General features: G+C 49.6%; 1 protein-coding gene across 1 annotated transcript in view; it reads right to left on the bottom strand.

Moving 5' to 3' along the window:
- Positions 1-11,034, bottom strand: part of HRH1 (histamine receptor H1) — an 87,627-nt gene extending 76,593 nt beyond the window's left edge. Inside the window, exon 1 of the mRNA XM_073787710.1 lies at positions 10,940-11,034. The gene's annotated coding sequence lies outside the window, so the exon portion shown is untranslated. The remainder of the gene's footprint in view (positions 1-10,939) is intronic.
- Positions 11,035-13,376: the final 2,342 nt, after the last annotated feature.

The following is a 13,376-nucleotide window of genomic DNA, read 5'->3' as shown; positions in this document are numbered from 1 at the left end:
TTATAATAATAGCTGACATTTATGGATGCTACTAGGAGCCAAGCACTGGGCTAAGCACTGTACACGTATTAACTCCTTTTCAGTCCTTACAACCCTATGGGAGTGAGTACTGTTATCATTCCCATTGCCAGATGAGGAATCTGAGGCACAGAGAAGTTAAGAACTTGCTCCTGGTCACACAGCTACTAAGTGGCAGAGCCGAGGTTCAAACTCAGTGCAGCCCAGAGCCCAGGCTTCTGACCACTGCATTCTGTTGTCTCAGGCTGCCAGTGTTATTCTGACATTTCCTCTTTTCATTTAACCATGAACTCATCACAGACATCCTTCTAAATGGTGCTACCCAGGCCCCATTCTACTTAATGGCTGCAGAGGGAGGATGACACTGGAATTCGAGCAGGGAAGTGATCTGATCAGATTCTTCCCTGAGAAACAGGCAGGGGGCCACCTAGGGGCAGGGGAGCTCTCTTGGGGTCCTGGGGAGGGAGGACCAGGCCTAAGCTCAGGCTGGGATAGGGAGGACACTGAGGGGGGCTGGGCTCCGGGAACATGACCGGGCAGCAGCACCTCTCAGGGGATTGTGGAAGTGGAAGAAGGGGTCCTGAGACACGCCCCCCCAACCTTCTGCTTACAAGCCTCTTACAGACCCAGCATCTTTCCCTCTCGCCCCACCCTAGCCCGGCGTGTCTGATTCTCCCTGAGAATCTCCCTAAGCACACCCCAGCTGGCACTTCCAATTAAGAGTTATCGACCATCGGGGCTTCCCTGGTGGCACAGTGGTTGAGAATCCACCTGCCAATGAAGGGGACACAGGTTCGAGCTCTGGTCCAGGAAGATCCCACATGCCGTGGAGCAGCTAAGCCCGTGTGCCACAACGACGGAGCCTGCGCTCTAGAGCCCGCGAGCCACAACTACTGAGTCCACGTGCCACAACTACTGAAGCCCACGTACCTAGAGCCCGTGCTCCACAACAAGAGAAGCCACCGCAAGGAGAAGCCCGCTCGCTGCAACTAGAGAAAGCCCATGCGCAGCAACGGAGACCCAAAGCAGCCAAAAATAAGTAAATAAAATAAATAATTTTTTTTAAAAAGAGTGATTGACCATCATTTTCAGTTCAGGTGACATGTGCAGATGTGGTGTCTATGGAATTCTTAATTCATTGAATATTCTTGGCCCAGGAGGGTCACATCTATTCTATCCAAAGTGCAAAAAACAAAACAAAACCACCACAAGTTACCCAGAAGCACTGCTTTAACACCGTCCTCTAGTACCACCCCATCCAGCCCCACCACATTCGGCCACCTGTCAGTCCTACTGCACCTGCTCCAACAGTCTTAGTCTGTCCACTTCTCTCCAGGGCCACCACCGCTGGTCTGAGTGACCTTCCTCTCTCACCTGGACGACTGCAATAGCCTCATTCCTGGTCTCCCAGCTCCACTCTAGCATAAGTTAGTCCACATCTCTAGCCTCAGTTTTCCTATCTCTAAAATGGGCACACTGACACTTCTCTCACAGGACTGTGGAGAGGACGGGGTGACATGATGAACCAAAAGCCCTGGCCGGGAGTGCCTTCTCAATGGATGACAGCTCCTTTCCTCCATCAGCTGGCTGGGAGGGATGAGAAAGGTGAGGGACTCTTCTGCTTTCATACTCTGCTGGTGCACATACGAAGCAGGCACCAGCAGCCTCTGCACATCCCTGCCTCTCTTGACCTCACTCCCCCAGCTACAGGGCTTCTTGCCTGTTTCCTGCCTCTTGTTTCCTTCCATGGAGTGGGAGCTCCTCTAGCTTCAGACCCTGGCCTCTCTCCCACTCCTCGTTCACTCTCTGGGGCCCGTGCACGGTGCCACGTATTTATAAGAGAGTTTGAGAGATGAAATAGGCAAGTCATACTCAGGCTCTTCTGGGCTGCTCTGCTGGGAGCCTGCATCCGACTGGGCTCTCAGTCAGCCGACCGAGCCCAGGAGAAAGACCTAGGCTCTGCAGGGACCCAGCCCCGCCCACCCCTGGGGCAGGCAGGAAACCCATCCGATTCTAGCCTTCAGCATTAGCCAGCCCACACGCTCCAGTGTCACTGGGATCAGTAATAACGGTGACGTTTTGTTCTCCGGCTACCTTGCTTTTTGTCTTAATACTCAGCTGGTGCAGAACTCAGGCCAGGCAGAGGAGTGCTATTTACTGGCCCCTCCCGCCCCCCAACAGGACTGAGCAGCGGGAGAAGACCCTGTCCGCTGTTCCTACCTTGTTAATGGAGATTCTCAGGGCCTCCCTCATCAAGCCCGGTGCTCGGTGCTGTGAGAACCAATCAATAAATGACTGACAAATACTTACTGAGCTCCTGATACAACCGTGAAAATAACTCATCTTTGTTCAGTGTTACTTACTACTTTTGAGATGCCTAAAAAGCATTTTCAGGTACTCGAACGCTACGAAGTGCTGGTATCTTCACCAACTTGGTGGTCTTTACTGCCATTTGCATGATCAGGGCACGCCCTTGTCTTTCAGGATCTAGCTGTGAACTCACTTCCTTCATCCAGTAAGGTTTCATTACACACCTACTAGGTGCCAGGTGCTATTAACGAAGGCACTGCAGGTATAGCTGCCCACCAGGCAGATGACACCCCTCCACTCCTGTACTGGCGATCTGGTAGCAGTGATGAAGAAAATCAACAGACAGGGACTGGATTGGGCAGCGGTCAAAACGGGGTAGTCGGGGAAGGGCTCTCCAAGGAGGGAACATCTGAGTCCTCAGTGATGGGAAGGTGCCAGCCATTGCAAGACCTGGGGGAAGGGGCTCTCAATAACGCTGTGAGTGGTGGTACTATTATTAATATTAGGATTCCCCTTTTACAGATGTGGAAACTGAGGCCAGGGAGGTTAAAACGCTTCCTCCGAGGCTAAAAAGGTAACTATTTATGGCACCAGGTCAAAACTCTGAAACCCCAACTGTTGCCACCAAACTCACTTGCCTGCAGGTTCTAGAACTTTTAAAAAGAATCTTAACCTCGGAAGTCTTCAACAAAGTAGCATGCAGCACACCCTCAAGAAGGCTCCAGTCTAATCTGAGAAAACATCTTTACACAAAAACACTCATCACACAAGGTGGGTCACAAATTAATATATAGGATTAAAACAGTTTCAAAAATTTTAAATCCGGTGGGATTTATTTTGAAACCTGACAAAATGACCCCCAATTTCTTGGGGAAAAAGAAATCCATGTAAGATAGTTATTTATTCATCGGTTTGTTTAATAAACACCTACGAGTTGCCAGGTTCTGCTGTCAGTGCTTTTCAAATATTAATTCTTTCAAACCTCATGACTCATTTAATACTCATAACAATCCTGTAAGTTAATACAGTCACTAACCCCTCTTTCTAATCAACGGAATCAAGGCAAAGATAGGGTGGATGGCCTGCCTGAGACACACTGCAAAGTGGGGGAGCCAAGATCCAAACCTACGTCGTCTGGCCCTGGAACCTTTGCTCTTTGCCCTAAACTGAATTTACAAGTAGCATTTACACAATTGAATTTATAGGTGCAATTACATTTTGTCTCTTTGTCTCTTTCTACCTGACATGAACTTGTTTTCAGAAGGTCTGATTTAAATGCAGAATTCATGGTTTCCCCCAAATTTGCTGTGGGAAGCCCTCAACAGGCTCTTGGAAAAGTTAGACCATCATCCTCCAGGGAGGCGGAAACTAGCTCTATCAGGGGCTCCTCAGGGTGGACGTGCCATAAGAACAGTTAGATGCTTCGGACCAAGGAAAGAAAATAGGCTTCCATTGGGGGCCAGCATCAACAGTCACACTGGCAGACACTCGGGATCACATGTGTGCAATGGCGATGGAACTGGGCTTCACTTGCACTGGGGGAAAGGGCCAGCAGGATGGGTTTATTTAGTGATGATTCTCTCCAGGAAGAGAGAAAAGCCATCTAGTAAATAAATGAAGTCCTTCTAAAAGAATAAACCGAGTGAGAATTGCCTAGAAAGTTTGAAAGAAAGAAAAAAAAGAGAGAAAAAGAAGGGGAAAGCAGATGCCTTTGGGAGCTGTTAACTTTTATTCTCCACAGAGAATCCTCCGAGCAGCATGGCACAGGCCTGCACTGCTCTCCTCCACCTGCCTGGCGTCCAGCCAGCGTCTGCCCTGGTCCTGCCATGACCCTGTCTGATGCTTGGCCGCCCGAATCAGCAGCAAGTTCAACACCTGAACGGCTGGGAAGGAGACCCGTTGCTGAGGAGTGGGTGTCCAGGCTGCAAACCCTGAAATAGAAAACCGTGTGAATGGTGCTCCCTGGAGTTGTACGGCGCTGCAGCTCTGCCTCTGAAGATGCAGAGCAATTGAGGATCTGATGCAGGCGGCAGAGGCGAGGAAAGGAAGAGCGAGCCAGCAGATGGGATGGGGACAACTAGAGAAATACGTGAAAAGAGAACTGAGTGAGACCTTCAGCTTACACCCAAACCCAGACAGGTTAGACAGTGGTAATTTACTGTGAAAGATGAAACTATTAAAACAATTCACAGCTAGAAACCTTGTCTTCCTAGTCTGCATAATGGGGGTAAGAGTAGCTACCTCATGGCCTTGTTATGGGGATTAAGAGAGATGATCCACCGAGCTGGCTCCCTGTGCTATGCGGCTGCTTCCCACTAGCTAGCTACCCTACGTTTGATAAAGCAGAAACCAACACACCATTGTAAAGCAATTATACTCCAATAAAGATGTAAAAAAAAAAAAAGAGAGAGAGAGATGATCCAAATTAGCACAGGGCCTCATGTTTTAGTAAAAGAGGATTGAGGAATGATTCAGCTGAGAAACTTGCCCAAATCTAGCCACCCTGGGGGTCAGAGGGAAATGGCTGGAGGGGTGTGGCCCCAGGTCATAATCTGGGGACTTCAGGCAAACTGATATCACAGAGGGGGAAAGAGGACGTGTGCATGGATGGAGTCAAGTCCCTTCATCGCAGGCACCGGAGAGTAGTAATTCACAGCATACACTGTCTGCAGATGCAGCAATTTTAGAAGCAGGAGGAGACGGGTACCAGATTTTCACCCTGGGCTGAACTTCCTTCATCTGGGATCCTTGGCTGGAAGGACCCTACCCAGAGCCCAAGGCGGGCTCTCCCCAAAGCACTCAGGACACCTAGGTTCACAGACTCTGCCCACTTCCCCCTGAGGCAGCCTGAGCCTCTCCCTGTTGGAAAGTTCTGCCTTGGACTGAGCTGAAACCAGCTGTCCTCCCCACCCTGCACTTAGCTTCCACCCACTGGGGATCCTATTGGTCCATTCTACCAAACTCTCAACAAGAACAACACCCAGCTTACATAATCTCTTCTAGAGAACCAAGGAAATGGGAACACAGCCCACCTTGTTTTATGAGGCCAGCATAACAGTGAAACCAAAGTCTGACAAGTAAACACCAAACAGGAAAATTGCCAGTGAATCTCACTCATGAACTCATGATGTTAAAGTCCTCAGCAAAAAGCTGATGAGAAATAGCCCAGCAAAAGAGATGCAACAGGACAACCCAAGTTGGGTTTATTCCAGAAATGCAAAAATCAAGGTAGTTCACCATGTTAACAGATTGAAAAATCACGACCATCTGAGCAGAAGCAGGAAAAACATCTACTTCCATTTATGACTAAAAAGGAAAGAAACACTTGGCAAACTGGGAATAGAAAGGAGCTTCTTTAATCTGGCAAAGATTATCTGCCAAGGAAATTCCCTGGCCGTCCAGTGGCTAGGGCTCACCGTCCAGTGGCTAGGGCTCGGCGCTTTCACTGCCGGGACCTGGATTCAAGCCCTGGTCAGGGAACCAAGATCTCACAAGATTATCTACCAAAACCCTAGATAAACATTAGACCTAACTGTCAAATGTAGACAGCTCTTCCATAAGAGAGAGAGAGAGAGAGAGAGAGAAAAAAAAAACCCAAAGGGAAGAAAGGATTGGAAAGGAAGAAACAAAACTTATTTGCACCTCCTATAATTGTATACACAGTATCTCCAAAATAATCTACAAATACATTTTTCTGAATTAGAAAGTTTAGCAAGATTTCTGCATACAAAATCGATGTGCAAAATGCAAAAATATTTCTCCAAAAAAGCAACCAACATAGCATAATTTTTTTAAAAATATATGTGTAGATAGATGATATACCATTTACAATAGCATATAAAATATCAACTAACTAGGAATATATCTAACAAAAGATGTGCAAGACCACCAAGGGACATAAGGAAACTGGACCTAAACTGTATCCTAAATAATGAAGAGAGATACCATGTTCATGGAAGTCTAAATACTGCACCCTCCACCCCCAAGGGGCAATAGAGAGCTCAGCAGGAACACCTGGCAGATCAGAGTAACCTGGGCTTATATTCTACCTCCTGTTGCTTCTAAAATGTGTGACTCTGGTGTGTTCGACCAAGCCCTCTGAACCCCAGTTTCCTCACCTGTAAAACATGGATAGCCATTCCTGTCTAGTTGTGAGGAGTCAATAGATAATAAAGCACTTTGTGGGGGGAGGGGAGGGATTAATTTGGAATTTGGGATTAACAGAAACACACTACTATATATAAAATAAATAAAGAACAAGGACCTAATAGGAAACTATATTCAATACCAGTTATATACATATATATATATATGACTGAATCACTATGCTGTACACCTGAAACATTGTAAATCAACTATACCTAAAAAAAAAAAAAGAAAGAAAGCACTTTGCAGAGTGTTGTATAAAAACAGGGATTCTTATGACTAGCATTTTTGCCCCTTGTTGGTCTAAGGGTAGGGAAAAAGCTCTCTCCCCCAGATTAGGCCAGCTGTGTCTTTGCTTTTGCTCATCAACTTGTCATCAAAGGCACTGTCGAGTGCTTATTCTGTATACAACATTTTTTCATTCAGTGCTCACAGCAACCTATAAGACGGGTGCTATGTTAGCCCCATTTTACAGATGAGAAAGCTGAGGCTCAAACAAGCAACTTGTCACTCATATATTCGTTCATTCATTCGACATTCATGAGCCCCTTCTATGTACCAAGAGTTGTGAATACCCTGGTGAGTAAGTTGGACATGGTCCCTGCTCCTTTAGAACTGATAGTCGAGGTGGGAAGACAGACAAAAATCATACCACAACTAACAAGCTGGCAGAACCAAGATTCAAACTCAGGTCTGCTGGACATGAGAATCCATGCTTTTAACCACTCCCCGAGGTGCCTTCCTCAACCTCCTCTGCTCCATCCTCTCTGTTGTGATGTAATGGTTTCTAACATCCACTCTGCTGGCAGCAACAAGTTTCAATGGGTCTTGCCATCCAAGCTGCTGCACAGATTGAGAGCTGTCAGCTTCGATCCTGGCCCATGTGATTCTCATGCATTACCACCGGAGAATTACAGCAGGGAAGACGAACGCATAAAGAGGAGAGGCATCCTGTCCCCCCTCCCCCCAGCATCAGCAGCACTGTTCCCAATGAGTGTGCGCCTGAGTCCTCTGCCACCATTAACGGCAGAAGTGAGTCACTTATAAGTAAGATACAGGAGCTTTATTATAATCACATCCCGAGATTCAGAAATGCTCAGCGTCACTGTGAAAGGGAGAGCAGCAGGTGACTGGGCTTGAATGATCCTCTGCCAGGTACGTCTTTCAGATAAAACGTCTTGGATCAGGTGCAATTACAGCTAATGCCCAGCCTGAATGCTAATGAGAATTACTTACAATTGCCTGTAATTCTTTGCCATTTACACTACCTGTTTTATTCCTTTGCTTTTCCACCCTGGCATTAACCCTGAGAAACAGGGTTTCTAGAACCTGAAACTAGAAGGTATGATTAATGGCCACTTTGCAGATGAGGAAATGGATGCTCAAGGTCACTCAGCTCAAAGGGCCAGGGCTGGGGTTCTAATCCTGAGCTTTTTTTACTACACCATTCTGTCTTTAAGGGGGAAAAACCCCCAGAACTCTGGATATGTCTTCTCCACCTGGAAGGTGCACAAAATATCAATCTGAAAGGCAGCTGGGGTGGCGTGTTCTGCTGACGTCTTTGCGTTGGTGAGGACAGGGCAGACCTTATGAAATGAACTTCACACCTACCTTCTGCCTTCCCACAACCATCAAGAGGCCCACACTTGTCCCTGAGAAATGACCATGAAGAGAGAAGCTGGGCAGAAAGGTAAGAAGAATCCTTCTCGTGCCCCACAAGCCAGAAAACTGTCCCAAATCCATGCCCCTCAGAAACATGCCAGAGCATCAAGTTCAAGGTGCAGTGTGAAGGAGTGAGGTTTGCCGTTAACAGTGGTAATCATAGTAATGCCCAGCGTTTGCTGAGTACCTCGCAGAGCACCAGAAGTTTTAAACAAGTTTGCACTGGAACTTGAGGTTTTAGGCTACTTAAAGCTTGAGTCTACACTAAGACTTCTTACATTACATCTAACACTAGACTACTCGCACTTTATAGACGAAAAAGCAAGAGTCTTAAGGAGATCGGGCAGGCAGCTCGCGGGTGGCAGAGCCAGGTTACCAAGCGGGGCCTGTTTGACCTTAACAGTAACTACAGTGACAACTAACATCTAAATAGGACTTCTATGTACTGCCTCATAGAAGCGTATTGTATCTAGGTGCTTTATGTGCATAAACACAATTAGTTCTCTCACCAACCCACTGAGGAATGTGCTAGGAATACTCCCATCCTAAAAATGGAACAGAGAGGTGTAGCAACTTGCTCAAGGCCACAGAGCCCATAAGTGACAGCTCTGGGATCTGAGCCAGCTCCAGAATCCACACTTCTGATCTCTTTGCCATGCCTCCCCTTTGTTATAGAAAGGCCACACCACTTCCACCAGGCACTCCTGGATGGTAAAAAGGAAAGCGCAAACAGGAACATGGGATTCTGAGAGAGTCCGAGGAAAGGAAGATCAGGTACAAGTTCTTCCTACCTCGGACAGCCAGCCAAGGGGGGAGCACTCCCAGCCCAGCACTGTCCAAACTCCTCTGGGCTGCAGGGGCTTGGAGGCAGCTCCTGCCTCCACCCAGCTCTGAAATCATGTTCAGGCAGTGCAGAGCCATCTCCACCCTCTATCCTGGAGGGATTCTCTCTCACACATGAAAATGGTATCAGGCTTCCCTACAGACTTTGCCTCCATCAGGGCAAATACCTCTTGAGACAGCAGGGTAGCCTCAGGCACCCTCAGGCTTCCGTGTGAGGGTCCAACTAGCCCTGGGTCAGATTAGGAAATTTATGTGGGGCTGTCAGGGATTCCTGTGAGTGATAACCACTCAGCAGCAGGCCTCCTACACGACACCTGTCACAGAGAGAGGAGAGCGGTGCACGGGCATCAGGGACCCTGTTGCCTGGCATCTCTCTATTTTCACCTTTGCTGCTGCCAATCACAAGCAGAAGGTACCTAAGGTCCCATCTACAGCCTGAGTGTCACTGACAATCTGGAAGGAGTCAAGGAAAACCTGTGTTCAAATCCCAACTCCTCCACAGACCACGTGGGCAACCCCAGGCAAGTTATTTAACCTCTGCGCGCCTCAAAAGACAATCTGTTCAATGAGCCTAGTAATAATAGTGCCCACTCTGCAAGGCTGCTGTGAAAACTAAGTGGGATAATGCATAATGATACTCTGACGGGTCCATTCTCTCTCTCTCTCCCAGTCTCTGTTCCTGCCTGACTCCAAGATTAAAGCTAAGATTGGGGCCTTCAAGACCTCCCTATCAGATCCCCAGCTCTGCTCTCCTTCATGCTCTGGAGACACAGGCCATCTGTGCTCCAGTCACAGGGACCTAGCCCCATCATGGAATGAGTGCCCCAGGTACCTTCCGGCGGGGGGACCTGGTTTACAAAGTACTTAGCCCCAGCACCATTCCTTCATCGTCGGGCTCCAGGCCTGAGGTGGGAGCCCCCTGCTGGAGGACAGCAGCTCTGCCTGGAGCATCTCACATTACCAGCTCCCAGGCGGAGCGGACACCTCAGAGAGATTAAGGGATTGGGGTGGGGTCTCTTTGGGGGGCGGGGGGGAGGGGAGAGTCACCCAGAGAAGGAAAGAAGTTTCCGTGAAGAACTGCTGCGCTTCAGCTCCTGACTTCCTTGGCTCCTTCCAGAAAAATCGAGAGTAGCTTCTGGAATTTGGCTCCTGTCACCTGAAAGGCGGCTTCTGCCGCCAGAATCCACTCCCTGACAGTAAGGGCCACTCATCTTTCCACAGGATCCTCTGCGAGGCACAATGAGGCGGTGGTGGTCCGCCCCGGGTTTGCAGCCGTGCTTGTAGGAGAGCGTGGGCAGTGGCCTCCACACTTCCCACACCAGACCCCTGGTGACGCTGAACCTGGGGCTTGCCCGCATGTGATTAAGTGGTGTGGGTCAGGCTGACTCGGGTTCAAAATCCTGGCTCTCTCCTTGACTCGGTGGTGCTCCTGGTCACAACTTTCCCTCTCTGAGCCTCTTTCCTTCTCTGTAAAATGGGTATAATAATACCGGTTCATCAAGTTAAAGGGAGAACCGAAAGAGATCACGGATACCCAGTGCCTGGCATATTCAACTCACTCAAGAGATGGGCTCGGACTGTGGGGAACATCAAACTCAGAGCCTAGGGCAGCTCTGGGAAAAACGGAGACTCGCCCCCCCTGTCGGAGCCGGAGGCAGACGCCTGGGGCGCGCACGCTGGCGAACCCAGGCAAAGCCACAGGTGTGTGCGCGTCGGGGCGGGGGCCAGAGCTGGGTATCAGACAGGGTGCCGCGGAGCCAGCCGCGCTCCGGGACCCTACCCGCGCCGCCCACAGTCGCCAGGGCCCCGGAGCGCGCCCACCCAACGCCGGCGGCTTCGGGAGCTCTGCGGCTCCGTGGGGATGCCCAGACCCAAGCCCGGCCACGCACAGCCTCGCCCCGCAGCCGCGGCCGCGCTCCAGCCCCTGCCCGCGCCCTGTCCGCTCTCCGCTCCGACTCACCGGCGCCGGCTCCCGGGAAAGTTTGGTGGCGAGGCGGCCGCGGCAGCCAGGCTGCTCGGTGCTCGGCTGCGGCGGCAGGAGCGCCGAAGGAGCGGACCCGGAGGCGGGGCGCGGTAGGAGGAGCTGCGCCGAGGGGCGCCAGCCCGGAAGGCGCGAGGGAGGCGGAGACCTGGGCCCCCGGGCCTGCAGTGCCCCCGCCTCCCGCTCTGTGCTCCTAGGCCGCCCCCCTCTCCGCGCACGCTGGAAGGGGAGCGAGGGGGCGCCACGGGCTCGGACCCCTTCTCCCACACCTGCCCCAGGGTCAAAGCTGCTCCCGCAGAGCGCCGCGGCCTCCGGCTCTGCACGGTGCGGAGGTTCCTGGGGTCTGGAGGGAGAGGTTGAAAGCAGGATCAGAACCCTGGCGAGTCCCCCCCCCGAGGGCAGACAAAAATAGATGAGTCAAAATAAAGAAGCAGAGAGAGAGAGAGAGTCAGAGATGCGATGATGTTTGGCAAAGTGAACCACAGCCCGACTGACAAAGACATCTAGTGACACCCTACTTCTCCGTGTCCCTGCCAGAGAGGCCAAACTAGGAAAAGACAGACAAAGCCAGGCAAAGACTGGGATTGACAGATAGAGACCCTACCCCTAGAGCTTCCACGGGAAACTAGAGAGACCCCCAAGGTCTAGAACCCCACACTCCTCAGCTCTTTCTCCCCAGCCGCTCAAACGAGCTCGTTTCAAAATTCAATGTGTTCCAGTTAGCATCCTGAAGCGTAAGGATGGGGGTGTGGTTCTTCTGCAGGTCTCCTCTGCCCTGATTCTAGGAGCCTGAGAATTCTTACCGGCTGCCTTCATTTCCAGAGCTGGGGAAGAGAAGCAGTTTCCCCTCTCTCCTCAGCGCCAGGAAAACTCCACTGGAACCGCTCCACTGTTATCTTATCTCAACACTCCAAAAGAGACACTCAAACTGAGTGGGAGAGGTGGGTGTTTTTGAAGGAGGGAGGGAATTCCCTGGCGGTCCAGCGGTTAGGACTCCGTGCTTTCACTGCAGGGGGCCCGGGTTTCATCCCTGGCCCGCCTCGCGTCCAAAAAAAAAAATAAAAAACGAAGGAGGGAACTGGGAGGGGTGGCTGTGTGTGAGTTTGGGGATATTTCATTTCATGGGGGTATCTTAGCGTCTTCTGAATAGAGGGAAATTCCACTCAGTGGTGGTGAAATGGTGTAGAGCCAGTTTGAGGCCCAGCTTCATGAGCTGTGTATGGTACGTGAGTGATCTCTCTTTCCCGCCTCAGTGTCCACATCTGTGAAATGAAGGTTAATTAAAACAGCTGCCATTGTGCCATGCACTTTTCTAAATGCTGCAGGTGCTTACTCATTTAATCCTCACAACACCCTGAAAAAGCAGGAACTATTATTACCACTCTTTTGCAGAGAAGAAAACTGGGGTACAGAGAGGTTAAGCAACTTACTCAAGGTCACACAGGAGAACTGGGAATCCAACCTATGCAGCCTGGCTACAAGATCCAAAGTCGTAATTACTGTACTGTAATCTTCAACTTGATGGGGCTGCTGGTAAGTTCCATGAGGCCATTTATGTAAAGGACTTAGCAAGTGCTCCATAAATGGTAGCTCACAGACCACTGAGCCTGTCTACAAGGTGGGGATTAAAGGGCTGATGGTAATGCCCAGAAATAGGAGACTTTGGATTCTGGATAACTGACAGACCATGTTACTATCCTGGGCCCCAGCTCTGACTTTCATGAAACTGAGAGGCAAAGGATTCCCCATTTGTTCCTCTGACCAGCCCCCTGTGCATTAGCATAACCCCACAACCAGAACTCACCCTGAATCCATAGTAAGCCCCCTCCCATTCCCTGGTGAGTCTCCAGGGCCCCCATATTTTACACTTTACCAGACTGATACACCCTTTGGAACTGAGTTAGCACTTGTGGTAGCAACTGTTATAAACTTTTTAAATTTTTAAAAATTTTTTAAATTTATATTTTTATACAGCAGGTTCTTATTAGTTATGCATTTTATACACATTAGTGTATATATGTCAATTCCAATCTCCCAATTCATCACACACACACACACACACACACACACACACACACACACACGCCGCTTTCCCCCTTGGTGACCATACGTTTGTTCTCTACATCTATGTCTCAATTTCTGCCCTGCAAACCAGTTCATCTGTATGATTTTTCTAGGTTCCACATATATGCGTTAATATACGATATTTGTTTTTCTCTTTCTGACTTATTTCACTCCGTATGACAGTCTCTAGATTCATCCACGTCTCTACAAATGACCCAATTTTGTTCCTTTTTATGGCTGAGTAATATTCCATTGTATATATGTACCATATCTTCTTTATCCATTCATCTGTTGCTGGGCATTTAGGTTGCTTCCATGACCTGGTAATTGTAAATAGTGCTGCAATGAACAC

Source organism: Tursiops truncatus, chromosome 10, assembly GCF_011762595.2.
Source record: "Tursiops truncatus isolate mTurTru1 chromosome 10, mTurTru1.mat.Y, whole genome shotgun sequence".
Taxonomy (NCBI): Eukaryota; Metazoa; Chordata; class Mammalia; order Artiodactyla; family Delphinidae; genus Tursiops; species Tursiops truncatus.
The sequence above is the reverse complement of the archived record's forward strand: the minus strand, read 5'-3'. Positions and strand labels throughout refer to the sequence as shown.